The sequence below is a fragment of the Urocitellus parryii genome, chromosome 1 (assembly GCF_045843805.1).
Source record: "Urocitellus parryii isolate mUroPar1 chromosome 1, mUroPar1.hap1, whole genome shotgun sequence".
NCBI lineage: Eukaryota > Metazoa > Chordata > Mammalia > Rodentia > Sciuridae > Urocitellus > Urocitellus parryii.
The window spans coordinates 18,975,501-19,000,070 of record NC_135531.1 but is presented as its reverse complement, the minus strand read 5'-3'; the positions used below and the strand labels follow the sequence as shown (position 1 = coordinate 19,000,070).

The 24,570-nt window shown below is 40.0% G+C and overlaps 1 pseudogene; it reads left to right on the top strand.

Annotated features, from left to right (window-relative positions):
* Positions 1–24,570, top strand: part of LOC113191901 (putative ATP-dependent RNA helicase DDX5) — a 142,019-nt pseudogene that overhangs the window by 19,000 nt on the left and 98,449 nt on the right.

Genomic DNA, 24,570 nt, shown 5'->3' with positions numbered 1-24,570 from the left:
TAGGAAATATTCCTACTTTTAAACGCCGAGTTGACCGTTGCTGCATGTGTCATTTAATATACCACAGCTAAGGAATATGTCTCACAGAGCAATAAAGGACTTCTCTGATTTCTTCCTTTGCTGACTGCATTGACATGTTTATTTTTCTTGACCTAGATAACTTGACTGGATGGGAATTGAACATTTGCCAATTAATTTAGCCACTTAAATCACTTGTGAAAATGGCTGTAAAAACCAATTCAAGCTGACATAGCTGGCTCATCAGACTCCGTGTAAACATGGTGGTGTTTTCTTTTTTCTGTGGTTGTGTCCAAGGAATTGTGGTCAAGATTTAAGATCATTTAAGACCTCTCCCATAAAGCTCTTCTTCAAAGACTGGGTTTCATTACCTAAGCTATTCTTAAATTATCTCCAGGTTTCCAATTCCATTCTCATCAGTCTTTCGATGCAGGGTGCAATTACTGGTATTGAAGATGGTGGGATGGTAAAGGATGCATCCTTCCTCCAAAAGTCAATAGGATTGAGTTTCAAACATTTTGGCTCCCAATAATTTGTTGGCATAACATCTCAAATGCTACTGTTATCACCACGATGACTCAGGGTCCAGAGACTCACAAGTGTTTCTCTCTGTGGCCTTGCCCTAGAATGGGAAACCTCAGGGAAGGTAGCACTCATGGCTCTACCTTCTCTCACTAGGTTCCAGATCCTCTATCCCCCTGCCCTTTTATACACAGTGGAGAATTTTGCTAGAGTAAAAGCAGGAAGACATAATGAGACTGTCTGGTGAAACGGAGGAAGCAGTCAGCTGCTTCCTGCCATATCTTTTTTTTTTCTTTCTTTCTTTTTTTTTTTTTTTTAAAGAACAAGTAAATAAGTTCAGGAAGGACCAGATTGCATCTTTAATACTTAATTTTCTTGACATTTTAATATGATTAACTGAAATTGAGCCAATCTGGAATGGTTTAAAATGTCAAGAAATGCTTGTTTGTGGTTTGTGTGTGAGTGTGTGTGTGTGTGTGTGTGTGTGTGTGTGTGACCACACATGGATGCATGTTAGACATGTTATTAGAGGATAATTGCTCTGTGGACGAACATGTTTCCCAAGAACACAGATATCAAGAAAATAGGATTATTGCTCTCTGATGGTCTGCTAATTTGTAAGCATTTTCCCTCTTTTTAGCATCTCTGTTTTCAGCATGTGTATAAATATGTGCTGATCATAGGAAAAGTGATAAGCCAGGAATCATGAATTAGAATTTTAATACTATTTTATTATTGCTCTCTTCCTAAGGAATATTATTAGTGAAGTTTCAATTCCAATATTCACTTTACATTGAATCCTCAGACAGAAAGACAATATGATTTCTTTATATGCACTTATTCAACAATGTTTTGAGCATATGCTCTGTACAAGGTATTATGTTGGTGCCTTTGATTATTTAACATGGAAAAATTATAACTTTACTTGAAAAATACATTTAGTTTCCTTTCCCCTATTTTCCCTGATTACTGATTACTCCTGATTACTCCCATTAGTAACTACTAGGCCTTTCAACGAAAGATAGACATTTGTGTCTTATAATATTATGAAAACAATAATAAGACAATTACTAACAGTTATGTGGTTTTTATGTTCACTATGCTAAGTGACTTACATCCATTATCTCATTTTGTCCTCATAGCAGCCCTATGAGGTCATAACTATTATACCTATTTTATAAATAAAGCCACTGAGGCAGAGTTCAGATAACTTGTCTGAGTTTACACAGCTAATAGGTGGCATAGCTGAGACTTGATAAACTGATGAACCACCAAAGGATACCCATCAAACCTGTTGGGGAGACCTAATATGTACAAAACAGACTTACAGTATATAGGACAGAAATGACTTCTAGAACTTCTAAGGGCAAGAGACCAAGGCATCTTAAGAAGTCCCAGGTTTGTTCTGTTGATTCTAAACATTTCTATGAACCTTTTAAAAATAAAAGTAAACTGACTGGCCAATAGGAGAAAACAAAAATCCTCAAAACAGATCCACATATAGATAAATATTTAGAACTTCCCAAAAGGTAATATCTCAACAAGGGAAATAGTAGATCAATAAATAGTAGTAAAAGCAATGCCAAACATTTACTATGTGTTGGACACTATTAGAATCCTTTTTGTGTGTGTTTTAATGTGTCCTCTTAAAGCCACCCTGCAAAGTGGGTACCATTATTTTCATTTTCAATTCTGTAGACGAGACATGGAAAAGATGCCTAATTTTTAAAGGAATAAATCCACTAGTCTGTCTCCAGAGCTGGGAATTTTAACCACCAGATTATACTACATCAACATTAGGAATCCTACTTAGCCATTTAGAAAAAGTAAAGTTATGGCCTAATCTCACATGTTAGAAGAAAATAATTGTATATAATTTAAGTATTTAACTAAAGTAAAATATAAAATACTAAATATACTGGAAGAAAATACAACTAACAACTGAGATTATTTGGTTTGTGAAGGTTATTTCTAAAAAGAAATACTTTATAAATTTGATCACACCAAAATTAGAATATATATATGTATAAATATATTATATATATTATTCTATATTCTATACTTATATATATGTAAAGTTGAAGGGAAAATGAAAAATGAGGAAAAATATGACACATGAGGGACAAAATTTTAATGCATAAAGATGAATAGCCAATTGAGAAATGAACCATAGCTTGTCAACAAATGAGTAAATATTAACAGACAAAAAAATTAAAATATCAGTGCATAACTGATGTGAGAGTAATATTGCCTTAAATAGTGCTCAAAAAGACACACATTTGAATAATGAGACGTTTTGTGCCCACTGAACTGGTGCATGGTGTTATTTGTTGGTGAGGTAGGTGATGGAAAGCTACTGTTGCTCTATATTGCTGCTGGAAGTATAACTTTGCTGAAGGGCAATTTTGCAAGATGTGTAAAACCTTAAATTGTCTATATGTTCTTTGATTTAACAATTCAGTTTTTAGTAATTCATTCCAAGGTCACTTATTATTTTTTTTTTCAGGACTGGAAATTGAACCCAGAAATATTCTACCTCTGAGCTACATCTCTAGCCCCTTTTATTTTGCTGTGAGACAGGATCTCACTAAGTTGCCCAGGCTGGCCTCAAACTTTGTGATCCTCCTGCCTTGGTCTCTTAGGCAGCTGGGATTTCAAGTATGTGCCACTATGCCCAGCCTTTTAAAATCATCTTATGTGCAAAAATCGATGTACAATTGTGTTAATTGAAGTTTATTCTGATAGTGAAATGGCGCAAACAGCTGGAAAAGCCCTAAGAGGAGAATGGTCAAATAAATGAAGTCAAATTACAGTTGCATTGAAATCTGTCCATAAAAATTTAAATCTATCCATGAATATTGGAATCATGCCCTACATGTCATTTTATGATCATACTTTATTTTCTAGGGACTAGCATGGTTCCATGTTATGGCTCACATCTATTGTTTGCTTATAAGCATAAATTTTCCCTAATTCTTGATAATGGCATCCCTTTAACTCTTCTGGGAAATCACTTCTTCCCCATGTGGGTTAGAGGGGTTAACCTTTTCCTGCCTCCATGGATAGAAGCTGGATGATTTAAGCAAACAACCCTAGGGTACTCTCCTGTCCACAGAGATGAGTTTGGAAGTGGACATCACACAAGCATACTCCTAGGAGGGTGTACCTCATGACTTGCTGGGGACTGCTGGGACAAGACTATCTTGCTTCTTTTCTGGATGTTAATGTGAAAGCAAGTGGCTACAGAAGCTCTTGGCTGCCATCTTGGATCATAAGAAGGGAGCCTGAGAATGGGGCTGGTGGACCTCAGAAGCAGAGCTGAAAACTGGTGAGAGAGAAACCAGGTCCTCTCCACATCCTTGAAGATTCTCCACATGAAACCTTGTCTGAAGAAAGCATTATTCACATCATCAGACTCTTTGGTTTGAGCCAATAAATTCTCGTACCCTACATGTGTTTTAAAGGCAAATTTGGGTAGGGATGTCTGGTCCATGCAATTGAAAGGATCCTAACAGATCCACATTTCTTTGTTGTTTTTAGATATACATTATACATACACATTCAGGATACAATTACTACAGTTCTGACTAAAATGCAGATGGCTGAGGATTAAAATATGTATTCTCTTCAAGCAGAGATGACAGTCAAATATCATATTCATTGAAAGGACTGCTGGAATATAAGTCTGAAATTTTATGCAAATATTTTAGTCTCAGTATTAATATCTAATAGTGTAAACTGGAAATTTTGTCATAGTGCTAGAACAGTAGTTTCTCAGAGCTTCCAACTGCTAAATAGTTCTTGTAGCTACTATTCTGCCCATTTTCATACTAAGAGGAGAGTCGCTTTCAATTGGTATATTTAATAATGCCACTAAACGTTTGTGTACAACAGAATATAATTCAGGAAAAGTTTTCATATATGAGTTCTGAAAGGAACTTCATACTCAAGATTCATAGCTTTAGCAAATTTCAAGAATCGTTTATCTTTAACTGCCAAAAATGACTGGTTGCTATGGAGATAATTTTAACAAGCTTTTTTATTTATTATAATGATCATTAGGTTGAAAATTACTAATAATTGTTGTTGTGGAGAGTACTTATGAAACTGGTAATTTTGAAATTGTGTCATATGTGTCAATTTTCCTTTAACAATTTGTTCTATGATTTCTACTGTTTTATTTCTTATTATTTCTGGCTAAAAGACCATGATTATGAATGTAATGGTCCATGATTGAGGATTTCTTTTTTGTTTGTTTGTTTGTTGTTTTTAGATATACATTATACATACACGAAGTACAATTCCAGTTAGGATCCCTATCTTGTGGGTGTATATAATGTGGAGTTATGCAGGTTGTGTATTCATATATGAACATAGAAAAGTTATGTCTGATTCATTCCACTCTCTTTCCTATTCCCATCTCCTTTCTTTTCATTCCCCTTTGACTAATCCAATGAACTTCTATTCTTCCCTCCCCTACCTACCTTTGTTATCAGTTAGCATCTGCCTATTAAAGAGGACATTTGGCCTTTGGTTTTGGGGGACTGTCTTATTTCACATAGTATGATATTATCCAGTTTCATCCATTTACCAACAAATATCACAATTTCATTCATCTTTATGGCAGAGTAATATGCCATTGTGTATATATACCACATTTTCTTTATCCATTAATCTGTTGAAGGGCATCTAGGTTGGATCCACAGCTTTACTATTATGAATTAACTGTTATAACTGGGTCAAATGGTGGTTCCATTCCAAGTTTTCTAAGGAATCTCCATACTGCTTTCCAGAGTGGTTGTACATTTTCAGTCCCACCAACAATGTATGAGTGAACCTTTTCCCCAAATCCCCGCAAACATTTATTGTTAGGTATATTCTTGATAATTGCCAGTCTGACTGGAGTGAAATATAATCTCAGTTTTAATTTACATTTCTCTAATTGCCAGAGATGTTAAGCATTTTTATTGTATTTTTGTCTATTTGTATTTCTTCTTCTATGAAGCACCTGTTCAGTTCCTTTGACCATTTATTGATTGGGTTATTTGTTTTTTTGTTGTTAAGTTTTTGAGTTCTTTGTATATCCCGAATATTAATACTTTATCTGAAATGCAGGTAATAAAGCTTTTTCTCCCACTGATCTATACCCATAGCCCCTTATTGATAGGCTTTTTACGGTATCTTTAATTTCATTGAAATTGAAACTGTTTGAATGCTTGAAATTGAACTGTTTAAATTTTCTATGTCCTCCTGATTCAATTTGTGTAGGTCATATGTCACTATCAATTTTTTGTATTCATTATATTCTATATTATTGAAGTATAGATTTTCAAAGTGGTTTCTGATGGTCATCTGTATTTCCATAGTGTCTGTGGTGATATTTCCTTTTTCATCGCAAATTTTAGTGATTTAAATTTTCTCTCTTTTTCTTTGTTACCTTGGCTAAGGGTTTATCAATTTTATCTATTTTTTTCAAAGAACAATTTTTTTTTGTTTCATCAATTTTTTTTGTTTCATTTTTATTGATTTCAGCTCTGACTGTAACTATTTCCTATCTTCTACTACAGCTTTTGGTATTGATTTGTACCTTTTTTTTTTTTTTTCTTTAGGGCTTTGCGGTAAATGCTGGTTAGGTCATTTATGTGTTGACTTTTTATTCTTTTAACAAATGTGCTCAATGCAATGAACTTTCCTCTGAGCACTGCCTCACAGTGTCCCAGAAATTCTGATGAGTTGTGTGGTCACTATTCTCATTTACCTCCAAATGGTTTTTTTTTTTTTTTTTTTAATTTTCACCCTGATTTCTGCTACTATTCACTGGTCATTCAATAGCATACTATTCAGTCTCCAAGTGTTAGAGTAGCTTCTGTTTTTTATTTTATCATTGATTTATAATTTCATTCCATCATGATCAGATAGAATTCAAGGCATTCCCTCTATTTCTTTTGTTTTTGCTAAGAGTTGCTTTGTGATCTAAGATATCATCCGTTTTAGAGAAGGATCCATGCACCGCTGAGAAGAAAGTATATTCAGTCATTAATGGATGAACTATTCTATATATGTCTATTAAGCCTAAATCATTAATTGTATTTTTTTTTATTTCTATAGCTTCTTTATTTAGAGGATCTATCCAGTGATGAGTTAAAGTTAACCAGTATGATTGTGTTGTGGTATATTTGATTCTTGAAATTGAGAATGGTTTGTTTAATGTACATAAGTGCCCCACTGTTTGAGGCATAAATATTTACAATGGTTATGTCTTATTGATGTATAATTCTATTAAGCAGTATGAAATGACTTTCTTGGTCCCTTCTGATTAACTTTGGTTTGAAGTCCACTTTGTCTGATATAAGGTTAGAATCCTGCTTGTTTACTAGATCCATGTGAATGAAATGTTGTTTGTTTGTTTGTTTTTCTCAGCCTTTTACCTTCAGTATCTAGATGTCTTTGTTTATGAGGTGAGTCTCTTGGAGACAGCATATTGTTGGGTCTTATTTTTTAATCCAGTCTTCCAGTCGGTGTCTTTTGATTGACAAGTTTAGGCCATTTACATTCAATGTTATTATTGATATATGATTTTATTCCCTGCCATTTTGACTTATTTCTGTCTTTTAATTTGAATTAGTTTCTCCTTTGATTGACTATCCTTCTAGTGTAGTTCCCCCTTTGCTGGTTTTCACTTTTATTTTTCATTTCTTCTTCACAAAATATTTTATTATATTTTGTAGTGCAGGCTTTCTAGTTGTAAATTCTTTTAACTTTCGGTGGAAAGTTTTTAATTTAGCATCAATTCTGAAGCTTAATTTTGCTAGGTTTAGTGTTATTAGTTGGCATCCATTTTCTTTCAAAGCTTGATATATATATTATTCCCAAGACCCCCATCAACCCCCAGCTTTGAAGATCTAGGTTGAGAAATCAGCTGAGATCCAGCTTGGTTTCCCTCTAAATTTGACCTATTGTTTCTCTGGAAGCTTTTAAAATTCTATCCTTATTCTGTGTGTTAAGTATTTTCATAATAATGTGCCTTGGTGTGGATCTGTTGTAATTTTGTGTATTTGGGGTCCTGTAAACCCCAAACCTGTATTTGGTTTTTCATTTTATTCTTAAAGTTTGGGAAATTTTCTGACATTATTTCACTGAAAATATTGTGCATTACTTAGGTTTGTATCTCTGAGCCTTCTTCTATCCCAATAAATCTTAAGTTTGGTCTTTTCATGTTATCCCCTATTTCTTGGAAGTTCTGTTCATGGTCTCTTAACATCTTTTCTCCATGGTCAACTTTATTTTCAAGATTATATATTTTGTCTTCATAAAGTCTAAAACTCTGTCTTCTACCTGGTCTACTCTGCTGGTGATTCTTTCCAATGAATTTTTAATTTGGTTTATTGATTCCTTCATTTTGAGGATTTATAACTGATTCTTCTTTAGGATCTCTGTCTCCTTGTTGAAATGATCTTTTACTTCTTGTATTTTCTCTGATTTCATTTCTTACATCATCTTTTATCTCATAGATTGGTTTAATCATGAACTTTCTGAATTCCATCTCTAACATTTCCTCCACTTTTGTGTCAATGGAGTCCATTGTTGAGATATTCTGTGTTTTGGGGAAGGTTTGTTGCCTTGCTTGTGTGTGTGTGTGTGTGTGTGTGTGTACTGGGGATTGAACTCAGGGGCACTCGACTCCTGAGCCACATCCCCAGCCCTTTTATGTATTTTATTTAGAGACAGAGTCTCACTGAATTGCTTAACACTTCACTTTTACTAAGGCTGACTTTGAACTCTCGATCTTCCTGTCTCAGCCTCCCGAACCATGGGGATTACAGGTGTGTGCCACCATGCCTGACCTTGCTTTTTCATATTGTTTGGTGAGTGTGGGTGGATTTGATGCTATAGAGTTTCTATCTTATGAGTTTATAGAGTTCCTTTATGTTACCAATACTTCAGTTTTGGAAGGGAGAGCCCAATGATAGCAACAATTGATGCAAACAATATATAGCTGTAGTCTAGTTCCTTAGTTCCTATTTTGATATCTAGCATTAGTTGGTACAACATGTAAAAAGTAGGATCAGCAATTTCCATCAGTAGAAACAGTAAATAATCATGCATTATATCTGGCTTAAAATCAAACAATAGATGTTGTCTATGACTTCTGCTGTATTAATTATTGCTGTGACATTGGTGGTATGGGCAGACATTGTATACCTCAATTAGTGTCTTGAGATGCTAAGGATAGAGTTGAGTATGAGGAAAACAGAAGACATAGAAGAGTAGAAAAGTGTTTGCACTTTTAAAGGGTGAATAGGGCAGATGCAGCGGTAACTTAAGATATATTGTGAACATAAAAAGGGAAGAAAAAAATAGGAGAACATAAAGGAGTAGAGAGACAAGGGAATATGGGTGTTAGCAATAGAAATAAGAGAAGAAGGCAAAGAAGATAGAGTAAGATGATACAAAACAAAATCAGAACAAACTAATCAAAAACCCTAACCCTCAAAATACAGAGGGTGGGAAAATAACACCATCTAAAAAGGAAAAAGAGAGAAGAAGGGCTAGAAATGAGGAGAGAGAAACAAATGTGTATATGTATAGGAGTCCTTGAATCCATCAGTACACAGTCAAATAAAACAGAACCCAATATGGAAAACCAAAAACAAAAGGCAAAGCAAAACAACAACCACCACCAAAGGAAAAACCTGGGTGAAAAGTTAAGAGGTTGAAGAGTCATTCCCACTATGGTGGACAGAATAGTCCCTGAGCATGTGTCTTCACAGTCTGGGCCCAGCTGACTTTCTTTCCTTTTCTTCTTGAGGTAGGAGCTAAGCGTGGGAGTATAGACCGTGGGTTGTCGAATCTCTCCTTTTTACTGAGTTGTCCACCGAGTTGAGGGTTGGGGTTTAAGACTTCCCGATTTCCCTTGTTGGGAGATTAGTGTGGCCAGGCTGGGGGTGGAACCGCTGGCTTGGTCAGATGGGCCTGGCGGTGAAGTGACATGCCAGCTGATTTGACTGTGGGTGTGTGGCAAAGTGGCTGGCCACATTCAGGGGGCCTGGCTTGTCACATCCAGGGGCCTAACTGGCTCAGGTCAGGTGGATGAGGGGTGGGCACTGGGTCCTGTGGGCCAGCACAGAGTGGGTGCTGGGCCTGGTAAGCCTGGCAGCTAAGTGGCGTGTGGGGCCAGCTGGGCTGCAGGCAGGCGGCAAAGCAGCTGGCCACATCTGGGGGTCCCAGCTGGCCTGGGCCAGATGGATCAGAGCCAGCTGCTGGGACCCGTGGGCCAGTGGCAGAGCTATGTCGGGTTTATTTTTCTTCTTGTGAAATTTTTAAATGGTTCTTTTTAGTTATAAATAACATTAGGATTCGTTTGGACATAATTGTAAAAGTATGGAATAGAATTTGTTCTAATTCAGTCCCCAGCACTTCCCCTATTCCCTTCTCTCTGCTGCTCTACTGGTTTTTCTGCTATTTACTTTTAATTTCTTTCTTTCATTCTTTTTTTTTTGTTGTTGTTTTTAGTTAATGTCTTGTGGATATTCATGATAGTGAGATTCACTGTGGCATAGTCATCTGTGTGAACAGGGAAACTAGGTCAGATCCATTCCCCTGTTCTTCCCCTCTCCCGGCCCTTCTCCCTCCCCATCGTCCCCTTCTTCTAGTCCACTCATCTTTCTTCTATTTCAATGGAATCTCCCCCTTTTCTTCTCTCTCTCTCTCTCTCTCTTTCTTTGTCCCTTATTTTGGACTAATTTTCTAATTCCACAGAAAACATTCAAAGGCCAGACCTTTGGCTTTCTGAGTCTGGCTTATTTCACTTAGAATGATAGGCTCCAGTTCCATCCATTTATGTGCAAAAGACATAATTTCATTCTTCTTTTTTTTTTTTTTGGCTAAGTAATACTCCATTGTGTATTTCTTGTGAGGTTTTAGGGTAGGGGGGTATACATGATAATTTAAATTCATTCTTAAAAAGGGTGAAAAGTTCTAAAACGTAACTGTTTCTTAAAAAGAAAACCCTCAAAGTCAAATAGAGTGAAACAACAGAATACTAGTCTGTGTTATGCTATCATTTAAATTTTTGTAACTATATTTTAGTTCAAAAAGGATATTATGATCTTCTTCACCTATTTAATGAATGTGTCATGGATATTATGTCAATAGTTTAGTATCAGCAAACTATTTTTTAACCTATGAAAAGTTTCTAAAGAACATTTAATGCAAAAAATTAATAACTTTTGGGGCTGGGATTGTGGCTCAGTGGCAGAGCATTTGCCTCACACATATGAGGCACTGGGTTTGATCCTTAGCACCACATAAAGAGAAATAAGTAAAATAAAGGTACTGTGTTCATCTACAACTAAGAAAATACCTAAAAAACTTAATAACTTTTGTAATCATTCTGTTATTGTAGCATTTTACTCTCAAAAATAATATATACATATTTTTTGCAATATCTGTATCCTATTATAATTTAAATATATAAAGTGCATAAGGAGATTTTCAATTCAAGTTATATTTATGATCCTTATGTGTATTTTAGGAGCACATTCAGATATCAACTTGGAATCTGACCGTGTCTTGCATACGATACTGACATGATTGCCAGTTAGATGTGAGAGTGCACTGCTCCCCAAAAGAACCACAGAATAGGTTCAAGACTGACAGATGGTAATGAAATTGGCATTCAGCAATTCCCCTTGCCAAGGCCAAGGCCAGAGATGAAGCCAAAGAGCAGGTTTCAGACAAACAGAGAGGTCAAGGCCCAAAGATGGTGCGTCACAGGTACATCATTCTTAGTGGCTACATTTCATGACTAGCAGCAGTTACTTAAGCAATCCCTTGTGGAAAAATGTCTAAAAACAGGTGCCCCAGGATGATAAGCAGTGCTTATCTCTAGGTGGTGCAATTACAGAAAACTTTTGTCTGCTGCTTATCAGTATTGTCCATTTTTTCTACAATAAATATTTGTTCATTACTTAGGTAATGGAGAACACATGAAAGTCTAGAACCTTGAAAATTTAGGAGGAATAATACTACAACAATAAACAAATAGACAAACAAACATCACATTTAGAAAACCTTTGGAGGGCTGTGTTATAGCTCAGTGGTAGAGCACTTACCTCACATGCGTGAGGCCCTGGATTTGATCTTCAGCACCACATAAAAAATAAAGAAAGAAATAAAGAAAAAGAAAGAAAGAAAGAAAGATTTTGGAGGGGAATACTGGGCAACCCCATCTGATGTGAATTTGCATGGACTTGGGAGAGTCAGAAATTTTTTCCCAAGATAGGTCCTTGATTAACCTTGCCGTTAAGTAAGCCCTTTTAACAACACAGGGCAACTGCTGATCTTCATCTAAATTTACCTCCACGTAGGTGTTCTATTTCCTTCCCTCTGTCTTCACATTTTTTATCCTGTCCTTTATCTGCACAATTGTAGAATTAAGAGTCAAGGAAGAAATTTCTCCTCCAAGAACATGCTCCTGTGGCTTCAAATATCATCATCACAATAATTTTTAAGAAAAGCTTGTTAGGCTAGGAATGTTGGTGCACACCTGTGGCTCAGGAGGCTGAGGCAGGAGGTTCAAGAGTTCAAAGCCAGCCTCAGCAAAAGCAAGGTGCCTTTGTCATTAGGCTTAGTCCAAGAGACTCACTGAGACCTGTCTCTAAATAAAATAGAACAAAGGTCTAGGAATGTGTCTCAGTGGTCAAGTGCCCCTGAGTTTAATCCCCAGTACCCCCTCTACCCCCTAAAAACTAGTTAGTTAGAAATAGGTCTTGAAGCTCCAATTTCTAGAAGAACCTAGCAAATAAATGAAGCCAGAATGATTAGCACCGTTCTACTCTCCTCTATTTTTGATAGCTAGAAAAAGATAGAAATTCATTTGAGGTGGGGGGAAAAAACTCCATTAAACATAACACACACACACACACACACACACACATACACACACACACACACACACAGATTGTTTTCCAAATATATTTTTTTCCATGTTCCCTGCCCCCAAAATGCAGGAAAAGTCATTGTCAAATCATGTTGAGCTGCTCACTGGAAGCATAGCCTTTTCTTGGGGTAGAAACAGACAATGAGGATTATGGGGTCTGACATATCTTTACAAGAAAGGTGGTGAGTTATTCATGGTCTGATCTGCAATGTAGGTTCAAATGTAGGCACAGTGGCACAGGCCTGTATTCCCAGTTGCTCAGGAGGCTGAGGCAGGAGGATGGCAAGTTCAAGGTCAGCCTGGGCAATCTAGCTAGACCCTGTCTCAAAATAAAGAGGTCTGGGGGTGTAGCTCAGTGGTAGAGCACTTACCTAGCATGTGAGAGGCACTGGGTATAATCCCTAGAACTACAAAACAAAATCTAAAAAGTAAAGTAAACTGGGAAAAAAATTCATCATGAAAGGTGACCAATACCTTCTTTACCAATGCTGTTTTCAAGTGTGAACTTCAGAGCTGAGCTTCAGGAAAGAACTGTGGATCCCACGCCTGATCATCCAGACAGCTACCACAGTGGGTATTTGTGATGAATTCCTCTGGGTACACACGGTCTGCAAAAGAACTGTAAAATTGTTATATGTGTTTTCTTGGAGTTGGCCTCTTTGTTAAATCCCTGATCTTACAGAGACAGATGAAAGTTTGGCCAGCAGGTAGGGGGCTGACCAAAGACCTGCTGAAACATTCCTGACCTAACTACACAGAGAAAGTAAGAAGCAAATGCCAAAGGAACAGTCGAATCAGTGACCCTGTAACTGTGGAGGGGCACCAGATTTTGCCAATGCACATTATGCTTCTGCTGATGGGGTTATGAAATGGCTGCAGGTCGAAATCTAAGTTATAACTTTATTTGAAATATTAGAATAAGCAATTCTAAAGAGAAGAATCCAGAGTGCAAAAGTTATACCAGAGAATCCCATGAGTTTGCTTGGCATACGCACTGGGTGACCTCACACCAAGGTCCTTTCCTTCTTCAAAACTGGAATTGGAAACCTCGGGACACAACTTTAAAAGAACTCAGAACCCTTCTTTCCAGTTCTTCCATACATTGTTGTTTTTCGAAATTTATGGGGAAAGTATAAAATGTATTAATTTAAAGCTGCAATTTAATAGATGTAAGCCAGCTGTTGAGTCTTGGAAAACATAGTATTCTGAGCTTTCTCCTTTCCTGAAGCTTCAGGCTTGGTGCAGAAGCATGTGGGAGTGGAAAGGAAGATGGATTCATCCCATTCATCGAAATTTGATTACCATTTTGCCCAGAACGTTCTCTCCAAATGAATGCATCGGGTTGTCATCAGCCAATGGGTTTGGTCCCAAGATGGGCTATGCCCAAAGATGGAGCTATGCTACTAAGGGCTGAAATCCAAAAACACAGTGGGACGGTGGCCAGGAACTGAGCTCCTCATGCCCCTCGAGCTGGCATTGTGACAGCTCTGTGGTAACTGCTGCTGTCTAGGACCCTTGGCTTATTAATGCGACCAGGGCTGAGCAGAGCAAACTGTTTGTGCCTTTGCCAAGAGCGAGGTGGTTGCTCTGGGAGAGGTAGCCTGAGGAGGGGCTCCTGGGCCTGGCTTCTGCAGAATCTTCTGAGGGAAAGCTGATTCGAGTCGACATACCATTGTCCTCTGGAAAACTAATAGGACACACATTTTTTTCCAATAAGTGAAACAGTTACAGAATCCATATTCTTTACCTACTCAAAAGGGGATCTCGCACACATGAGAGAGTAAACTCATAGCTTATATCCCTTTGGGGGTGGGGGGAATGGTACTTTCAATTACCGTACTCACGTGGTCTTTCACTTAATGTTGAATACTGTTGTCGGAACTGGGCTGGAAGCCAGTTCTCAAAATAACATAAATGGGAAATATTTAGGCAAGCCTTGTGATTAACACTAGATATGTTTGGTTATGGTAACACGTCTCCTTTTAATGCTTTCGAAATATCCATGATGGATGCTGGGGTTTGAGACTATTAGGGTAGGTGTCACTTCCCTTAGATGATGTGGCAGGGCTGGAGGCCACAGGAATCAGAACTTTCTACTAGCAAATCAGGGTGGATAGGTCTCATTTGAGAAGTGTCCTCAAAAATAATGAAGGCTTCCAGTGGAGTAGGACACATCGAGACACTTCAGCTATAGAATAAGAAGCTTGATCTTCAAAGCTATTTATCACAAAACAGATAAATTTTCAACCTGTTAATTTCAGATTGTCTGTGAAACAGGGAGTACAATGCTCACTACTTTGGGTACCAGCCGCAGAGTCAGTTTATGATAATTACCCACACTAGTGCCTTGTACTTAGGAAGGCCCAGACAGAGCGGAGGCTGTGGCTGCTGTTTTTATTGATATGTGTTTTGAGATGTCCTTAAAACCAACAGTGACGAGCCTGTGCTTTCCATTCTACCCACAGAGTTTCACCGGCAACCTAACAGAAAGTAGAAATTTCTTTCAAGGATGTTACCATTGCTCAGTTATCCCCCATTTTTCTCTCTAGAAGGGGGACAATCACTAGTAGAATTAAAACCAATTGGAAAGATGTTTATGAGATAACATGTAAACAACAGAGGGCCATTTGAATATCCACCCCAAAGTTTGGGGTTGGCTGTTGCTAGTATAGATGCTCCATGTTAAAATCTCCCCAATAGCTATTCATTTTAAAATGTAGGTTTTGTTCTTATTCAGTGTGGCGAAGACAGACAGTGTATCAGTAGGTCAATGCTATTGAAAAGATGGCTTGTCACTCCCAGTCCCCAAGAGGAGGGGCTCACCATGCCACCCAGGAGGCAGGAAGAATGAGGGGAAAGCAAGCACAATGGGAGTGTGTGTGTGTGTGTGTGTGTGTGTGTGTGTGTGTAGTGGGTGGGGCACAGTAAACAGGCCAGGCAGGCCTGGGTTGGCTGGTAGGAACTGCGTAGTTGCCTGGGAACCTGGTGGTGGTAAGGGGACAACGAGAACATCCTAAGGACCCAGTTAGTGGACATGGGCTCTAGATGGGTCTGTTTGCCTAGGAAAGTGTGTCTACCATGGACTCACCTCTAATCTCTTGGTTTGTTTGCTTAGGAAAGTGTGTCTCTGGGAGGAGCAGCCTCTCCTGAAGCCAGAGCACAACGAATGTAGACAGCAAGAAAATACAGAAAAAGATACCAAAATAAGAAGATACAGTCTGTATGCCCCTTCACATGCGCAGGCCAGGGGAGTCTGGGTGAGGATGGGGATAGAAATCCCAGCTGGGTGAAAGGCCTCTGAACCTTCCAGTCTTCTGCACTCATTGTGCGCTCCCTGCGAGCAGAAAGGATGAGTGGCAGTCAGATGGAACTTCCCCTACCTGGTCCTGAGAGGTGCTCCCAGGCAGGCCAAGTAAGGCCACGGTGTGACATGGGAGGGGAAGCCCCTCCCATCAGCCCCCGGGCCTCTCCACAAGACTCTACCTGTTCAGCTTCAGGAGGGGTGGGGAGCTGGAGCGTGCAGGGCTGGGACCTGTGGCACAGTGGGCATTGGTGCCCTAGGATGGGCAATGGCAGTTACAAGTTTCTCCCCGTGGCTTTGAAGGCAGGTGTAAGAAGTGGGGACCAGAGCAGAGTGAAGACAACGTAGACACACTGAGTACTCCCAAGGGTGACGTGGAGGTCCACCCGAAACCTGTGACCTTACCCTGAGCCTGGAGACAGGCCATGCCGCAGAAGGTGGCAGGGCTTTGTGTCAGGACTTAACCACCATCCATGACAGCATCCGTTACAGCAGAAAGTTTGTCTTGCTTATTTTATAGCCCCTTAAAATATGGATCAGTCCCCCAGCTTCCCCCAGATCTGGTGCCCATGCCTGGATCTGCTAGACACCAAGAAAAGATGAGATGTGCAAGGAAAAGAAAGTCAGAAAGAGCCATGGGACTGAATCGCAGGTCTGGCACTTGTAGAAGGAGAGAGAAGTTGGGAGAAATGGCTGGGAAGACAGAGATGAGAGCACCAGTCCCAGAAGGGATCAGCCTTCATATCCCACCAGGCTCAGTCATGGCTGGAAGGCACATGGTGAAGTGTGGTGCAGGGACAGCAGCTGGGGCCATCTGTCAAGTATCCTCCCAGTAATAGGAGATTTGAGTGGCATATTTCCATTGCCACCACATCTGGGATCAAAACAATTTCGACTGCTTCCCATATCAAATTTGGCTTGAACATCTGAAGATTTGCTACCATGGGAATCGTTAATGAATGTTCCATAGGATTTGAAGGCAATCCCAGAAGAGGCGTTGAAAAGAGATCACTTGGGATTAGCATAGATCCAGTAAGGCCACTGAGCATGGTGGAGCAGGTCGGGCACTACACAGAGCAGCTGAAGAGCAGGCTGAGTTCTGGCCCTTGGTTTGCTGATTAGGCTGTGTGCTCCCAGTCAGGGTTGCCTCTGCCGAGAGAGGTTGCTTTATTTCATTTGAATAAATGTTAGTCCTGGCACCTGGTCCCAAGGCATTTGTTCAAAGTCCAGCCACATGTACTATAGAGACATGTGTAGAAAGCAGGACATCTAAGTCCACTTTATGGAAACCTGCTAAAAACTTCTCATTCACTCACAAGGTCAAAGGCCTAGGCGCATCCATGAAAGAGACACAGGCCTCTCTCTACCCACTTCCTAATTCATAACTTTTCCTGGCTGGTGGAACATCTCCCATGCCTAAACCATTACGTGCCCTCTTCCTCTTTAGCTCACAGTCGCCCCCCTGCTGGTCTTATGTAGAACTGCTCTATGCCATCAAGTTTTCTGGACCAAGACTTGTGTGGCAGCCCAGCCTGCACCAACCTGGTTAGCTCTGCACTAGAGACAAATGGGACCAAATAGCCTTACCAGGGGGCTGAAGACCGGCAACAGCTGGCAAGGGAATGGCAAGAGACCACGTTTATCCAGTGTACTTTGTGCGAGGTGCTGTGCCAAGGGACTTCATTTCAAAGGCATACAGTGGTGAAGAGGTATTATTGTCCCCATGTTTTCAGGAGGAGAACTGGGCTGGGGGTTAAATACCTGCTCAGTAAGTGGCAGAGCTGGGTTCTGACAGGTATTTTCCCTGTGGATTCCTGTTAGTCAGTGGGCAGACTGCTACAGCAACAGGACCTCTGACAGCGCCCATTCTGCACATCCAGAAAGAGGAAAAACTTCTGGAAAAGAGTGATTTTTCCCAATGCGATCTACATGATGTCACATAAATCAGTATTTTTCAAAAGTTGTTCAAATAATATTTTTCAACCAATTGAATTGATCATGAGCAACATTTAAAAAATAAAAATACAAGTAAAAGAGATGAAAAATATGGTAGGAAATATCAGAGGGCTTTGCATATGCAAAAGGTAAATGTTGTTGCCTGCAATTATCTGTTTTATATTTGTGCATGTATTTGCTGGTATATTAGCATATATATTTGTGTGTGAGTACTGAGCTCTGTCAAAACTGCACAGACAATGTATTCTTAACAGAGGGTCAAGGTCAAATGAATTAGTCTAACGCCAACATGGGTGGTGGAATAATCGGCTTCCTTATTTATCTGGCCCTGGTGAGAGAAGAGAACTACATGGATGGTTAGCCTGGCTGGAGCTCACCCCACTCTGCTTTTAGTTGCCGTCCTGCTAGGGGAGCAGAGATTCTGCAGGTAAAGTAGTGCTCCCAGCAATATTCTCTCCCTTTCCTCCTGCTTTCTCCCTCAAGCACAACCTGAGGGCAGTATAGAAACTTGGACCAGACTAACCAGGCTTTACCCCTGAGAGTTGCCACATTTACTGTGCACAAAAATGAGAAATCATTCCTTTTAAAAACATTATGTCAAGCACAGTGGCTCATACCAGTAATCCCAGCAGCTCGGGAGGCTGAGGCTGGAGGATCACAAGTTCAAAGCCAGCCTCAGCACCTTTGTGAGGCACTTAGCGACCCAGTGAGACCCTCTTTCTTTCTAAATAAAATATTACCCTGGGTTCAATCCTCAGTACCAAAAAAAAAAAAAAAAGATTATGCAATTTAAATATCAGTAGGGTTCTCATGTTGGCAGGCAGCATGGAAACCTCTTTAGGAGATAGGAACAGCTATGTTAGAAGCTAGTTAGCAAACAGAATTAGTTAAATAGAGCACAGGATGACATGGTCATTATATCCAACCAACCTGTGAGCAGTACAGTAAGTTCCAAAGTATATTTGAGGAATCATGAGGGCACTGCTTCTCAAGCATCAAATTCCTAGTTAGCCATGACTCCCACAGTATTGTGTCTGGCCAACAGTCACGAGGACTCACATTGGTAGTACACGGTAATTTATGAAAGGAAAATAACTTACCAAAGGAAAGTAAGCTCTTTCCCATAGATAGATGCATGTATAATTCTTATAACAACCTGTAGGATTTTCTTGTCATTCCCATTTTGCAGATAGGAAAATTGAGACTGGTAGATTAATTGAATAAGTTTGTCATGGTTGTGCATCTAGAACAAGCCTATAGCAAGCTCTGTAGGTTGCTGTGAGGGTTGGATTGGAAAAATGGCCTCGCTTCTTCCTCACCTGCATAAACACTCTGCATGGTGTGACATTGCCACTTCCCCATAGAGGGGTGGGGTCTGTTTCCCCAACCCTTAAATCAGAACTAGACTTGTATTTTCTCTGTCCAATAGACAGGATAGAAGTGGCGGTGGGAGGTGCCTAGACCTGGACTGTCCTGGCAGGTTCTGCTTTCTCCTAGAGTCACTACCTCCAATGCAGGAACAACCCAGAGCTAGACTGCTGGAGGACTGGACCGCACATGGAGCTGAGAGGAGGCAGCCCAGCTGGGGCCACTCTTGACCAGCTAGTACCTGACCAACCCACCAACTGACTGCAGACACCCGAGCAAGTCCAGCCAAGACCGGCTGAGCCTGGCCCGGCTTCTCAGAACTATCCATGGAGTCATGGAAAATAATAAATTGGGTTTTTGACCATGGAATTTTAAGGAGATAAATTGCTCCTTATAGGAACCTATACAAGATAGAGTTGCCTACCATGGTCACTTCCTCTGTTTTCTTTGAGGACAAGTCTGCTGCTCATGACAGAGGTTTAGTGTCCTTTGTTAACTCGTCAAACTTTCTTTGCAGTTGGAATGACCTAGCTTTTGCAGATATACAGGGAAGAAATCAGTCTGGGGAAGGTAGGGAAGTGGGGTAAGGAAGGGGGTATCCAACACATTAGGGATGGCAAATGGAAAGCTGAAAAGAGCCTAGATTCCTGAATACATCATTCCCCTGTGAAAACACTTCTGGAACTGCTTTACCTTCTGACTTCTTCACTATTTAAGCTATCGTGTGCTGGTTATTCTAAGTGACAAGGTTCAGTAAACAGAGTCCAATCCTATGCTGTCTAGTTTATAGCCATTATGCTGTGTACTATGGAACTCTGAGTTACCATTAAGATGAACAAAACTCTTGTAGAGACCCAAGTGAGTCTTGATTGTGGTCATCCACAAGGCTTAGTGCTGGTGAGCCCAAGAGTAGACTCTACTGCTGGCCAATCATGGGCTTGAGCGGTTCTTGGCAAGGAGCCCTGGTCTCCTGGATGATGGCAGGTTCAGAGCAGGACCTTTCAAGGGGGTGTCAGAAGGATCCCAAAGCTTTTGTAAAGGATCAGAAACAGCAGGGTAGAGGGGATCCACACAGGCATTACTCACGCCCCAAGCCACCCTAGTCTCTCAGCCTGATTTCCAAGGATTGCAGAAACTGTTCTAAGCTCATTTTAAAATTTGAAATTTCTTCATATTGATTTGATTCATTACATTTCCATATTTTGTAATGTTTTTGAGTTATATAGACCTAATAAATTATGAAATGCAGACTGCCTATACTCAGAACAACCTGAATTAGACTTAGAACTAGGTCTCTCGCTCACTGGTTTTACTGCCTCTTCAGATGCTTTGTCTGACTGGCACTGTTCTGTGACTCCCCCAGTGTTTGGGGTCCTTTGGACCAGGATCCCCTCTTATTTCTCTGGAATCCAGTTTCTAGTGACTCAGCCCCATCTATTCCACACAGACACCTGTCTAATCCCCATTCCTTCTTGATTCCCTCCAGTCTACTCTGTGTCTGACAACCCTGGTGTTTCTATTAACCGCCTCCCATCTATCTCTCCTCTTCTTGCTAGTGGGGGGAAATCTTAGGTAGATGGAGCATAGTTTTTCATCTTAAAACATAGCCCTTTAATTCTCCTTCTTTCTCATGCCTGACCCCACAACATGCACAAAACTCCAGTGTGAAGATTAGAGGCAGAGAAAGTAAGAGGATGTCCAGACGGATGTACATTTTTTTGGAAAATGCTAAACTCCCTATGTTTATCTTCTAGTCAGCCAAAGGACTTCAGAGCGCTGTCACACACACAGATATCAGCACTAGAGATTAAAATCGGAGCCCTTCCTACAGGCTTTCCACCTGCCTGGAAAACCCTTGTTGATTTAAGTAGGAAAGACCTCCCAGACCCTGAAGAGCTCCTGACTTGTGGCTGGAAGACCTTTCAGGAGCACGACTTGGGTGGGCATTTGGAAGGGATGGTTCCTCTTTTCTGCTAAATGCTAATTGGCTTGCAGAGACCAAAATGCTCAATTTAGAGGCTTCAGCTGGAGTTTTTCTAAAAAGAAAGAAAAGAAAAAGGTGGGAGGAACACAAAATTGCAGACTACTGGCTCCCCAGTGGCTGCACACATGCTATTGACTCAGTTTTGGCATTGTAGTCACCCTGTCCATCACAGGGCATTTTTCTCTTGTAAAAAGGGACTCTACTCTCTGGGGCCATGTGTAGGGCTTGGGAAGGATATCCACATGGCAAGTCAGCGTAAAACATCCCTGACCTTTCCAAGCTGTTACATATTATAAAAAAAATCATAGATAATATGTGTAATACAGAATATATTATAATGTATAGTATCATATATACTACAAATTTTATGTAAGAAAAATTGTTGTTGTGGTGGTTGTTCTCACCAGGGAAAGACCAACCGGTCATAGTTCATTGTCTCCCATGAAACTTAAAGGACTGGGTGTAATGCATGTTGCTCTTCTGATACATTGTGTATTGATTTCAAATTTCAAAATGTTAAGAACACTTTGATTTTGGTCTTTTTCAAGTTGTTGGGGGATACCGAGTACTTCCAACCGGTCATCCTCTGCCTGGAGGGAAACCCATGGGCTGCCTTGTCCCCTCCTTTTAATATTTTCCTTCTTTGTGGTTCCATTTTGTTTTTAAGTCTTTCTACAAGTTCTGCAGATTCATGGAAAGACCCATGTCTCTAATGCTTCAAGAGCTGGTAGAGATTTTCTACACCCACATGCAGCTAAAATAATTCAAGGAACTGATCAATGGATCCACCGGCATTTCATTTCTATCCTTTCTGCAACTCAATAATTAATTTTATTCAAGTCTTGGTGCTTTTCTCTAATATTCTTCTCTGAACAGTTTCCAAACACGTTCCATTTTCCTCTAGCCCTCAAACCAGCTTCTCTTCCTTCCTCTCTCATTGGAATATTAAAGGATTGAACAAGAGCTTTCATGTCCATAAATTTCCATCATCTGTTCCTTCCCTTTATTCTCAAAGGAAGAAGAGTCCCTCCTCCTTCCAAGTACCAGTCCCACAATTTGTGCCCTGGATTCCATATTTTCTTAGTTTTTCCAAGACTTTGTTTTATTATGTGACTTACCCTCTCATGAGTTTTCCATTACTCCTTCCTCAGGGGCTCCTATTCCTCATCTTACAAATGCAGGTCTTTCCCCATTTAAAAACAAACAAAACAAAACCAACAACAACAACAACAACAAAAACAACTCTTTTTTTTCTTCACCCTTTCCTGTTTTGAGTTAGCATCTTACCTCTCTATCCCAACCTTTCAAAGTGGGAGTTACTTTGCCTGGCCCCATCCCCTGCCTGCGTTTTCTTCCTTACCACTTTTGGTCTGCCCATCATGCCATGGCTCTTCTGATTGGTTCTCTTGAGGATCGGAAGAGGAAGAAAAGGGGGAGACGAGTTTCATGTTGTGTTTAAAAGCCAATCTATCGGAATCACAAATTTCATTTAGAAAACAGGTTTATGAAGAGTAAGGTAGGACAGAAAGATCTGCTGTGTAGTGAGCTGGAGGACACAATTAGTAAGTCCACAGGGTGAGACAACCTCAACACAAAACTGCTGGATACATTAAAATTTATGAGTGCAGCTTCTCCATTTACTACAACAAGCATATTCTAGCAAGAATCATTTTATAATAAACATAATGTGCCCAGGTATAATTTTACCACAAACATGTAGAGGAAGATCTGCACTTACCATAGCTTTGTAGTTGAGGTTTACATTCCAGGGGAGATAACTATAAAACTTGTGGTTAAGGGTAGAAAATCACAGGAGGGCTCCTTGCCTTTTTCAATAAACAGTTTGATTTTATGATGACAAGGTACAGAGTATGTATAGATTTAACTTAAACAGGAACTTTCCCCCACCTGCCTGGTACTTATTCTTTATGCCTGATGGTAACTGGTGTGTAAAATTCTCTGATTGGACTTCCTTATTTTTACAACCAAAGATAATTCTAATCCAGGACCTTGAGAGCTTTAAAGCATTTTGGTCAACAGTCTTTTTCTTTCAAATTACTCTTTCTTTATTATTTCCTACTTGTTATTTTATAAACAAGCTCAGGTCTTCTCAATTTTCAGAAGACAAAAAATTCTGTTTTAAGCCTCTGTCCTTAGCGTTTTTGCCCACCTTATTAATTCATGGAGTTCAAGGCTAGGCCACTGAGCTCCACCCCAAGGTTTCTTATACATTACTGTGGTCTGCAAAATATAGATGAAACAAGAATTTTAAATGGGACTGAATCAAAGTTCTTAGGCACTCATATTTTTTTCTTTTATTTTCAAAGAAGTAACTTTATTCAGCACCAACAGCATATCAGTTTCTTTGTATATGCTGTATTGCTAAATAATCATACTGGTACCATTTCTTTCATTAAGTAGTTTAGAGAAAAGTTTTGTAGGACAATCCATGACCTGGTGACAGTTGTGCATCTAGCACTGTGGAGAGGGGGTTCAACAGTCGGGGTCCCAGCTGCAAGCAGCAGTAACACGGCCATTGACTGCAGTAGGGAGCACTGGACTGTGTTGTCAGGTAGTGCTGAATCCCAGGGAAGTCGAGAGACATAGATTGAGCTGTCGGTGATCCTCAGTCAGCCAGAGGTGGACGGGTGAGGGCGTTTCTGGCAGCTCTGGGCTTCGTAGCTTCCATTCCAGCCCTGCCAGATGGACCCTGGATGCCCTCACCACATCATCACACGGTCCTCAACACCTGCTACCCACCCCCAGGGAGAATCCCTTGACTTCCCTTCCCTGAGGTAGGGTATCTGACTGGCAGGGCCCACCCAGCTCATGGACCTGCACAGAACCTTAGCTGAAAGCGAGTTTCTGGAACTTTCCATTTCTTTAAAGGAAGATAGGTTTTGTTTCCCTTTGAGAATCATAATGTTTAGGTGTGTGTGTGTGTGTGTGTGTGTGTGTGTGCATGTGGTATGTGTGTGTGTGTGTGTGTGTGTGTGTGTGTGTGTGTTAGGGGAGGCAGACAGCGAATATTCATTCTCAAATAAGGGAAGCTACCAAACAAAACAAAACAATAGACCAATATCCCTCATGAACATCAATGAAAAAAATTCTGAACAAATACAAGCAAACCATAACATATAAAAAGATATATATTGTTATATCAATATGTAACAATATATACAATAATATCTATCTTTTTATACATCATGATCAAGAGGGTCATGAATATTTGGGTAGAGTATTCAAAATTTAATCAATATAATTTACCACATTAAAATAAAAAGGAGACTGCATTCATTTCCACCTGTGTCTGGTCATACAGCTCCAGCTGTCATTGCTGTCCCTCTGCTGCTGCTGCCCTCACAAGTCTTTGTCATAGCTTTGGCTACTGATGGCAATTGGTTGCACCCAATTCTCTTTACTTTGTCCCCCAGCAGATTATTCGAGTGACCAAGACATGGCCAGGATCCAGGGTTTGGT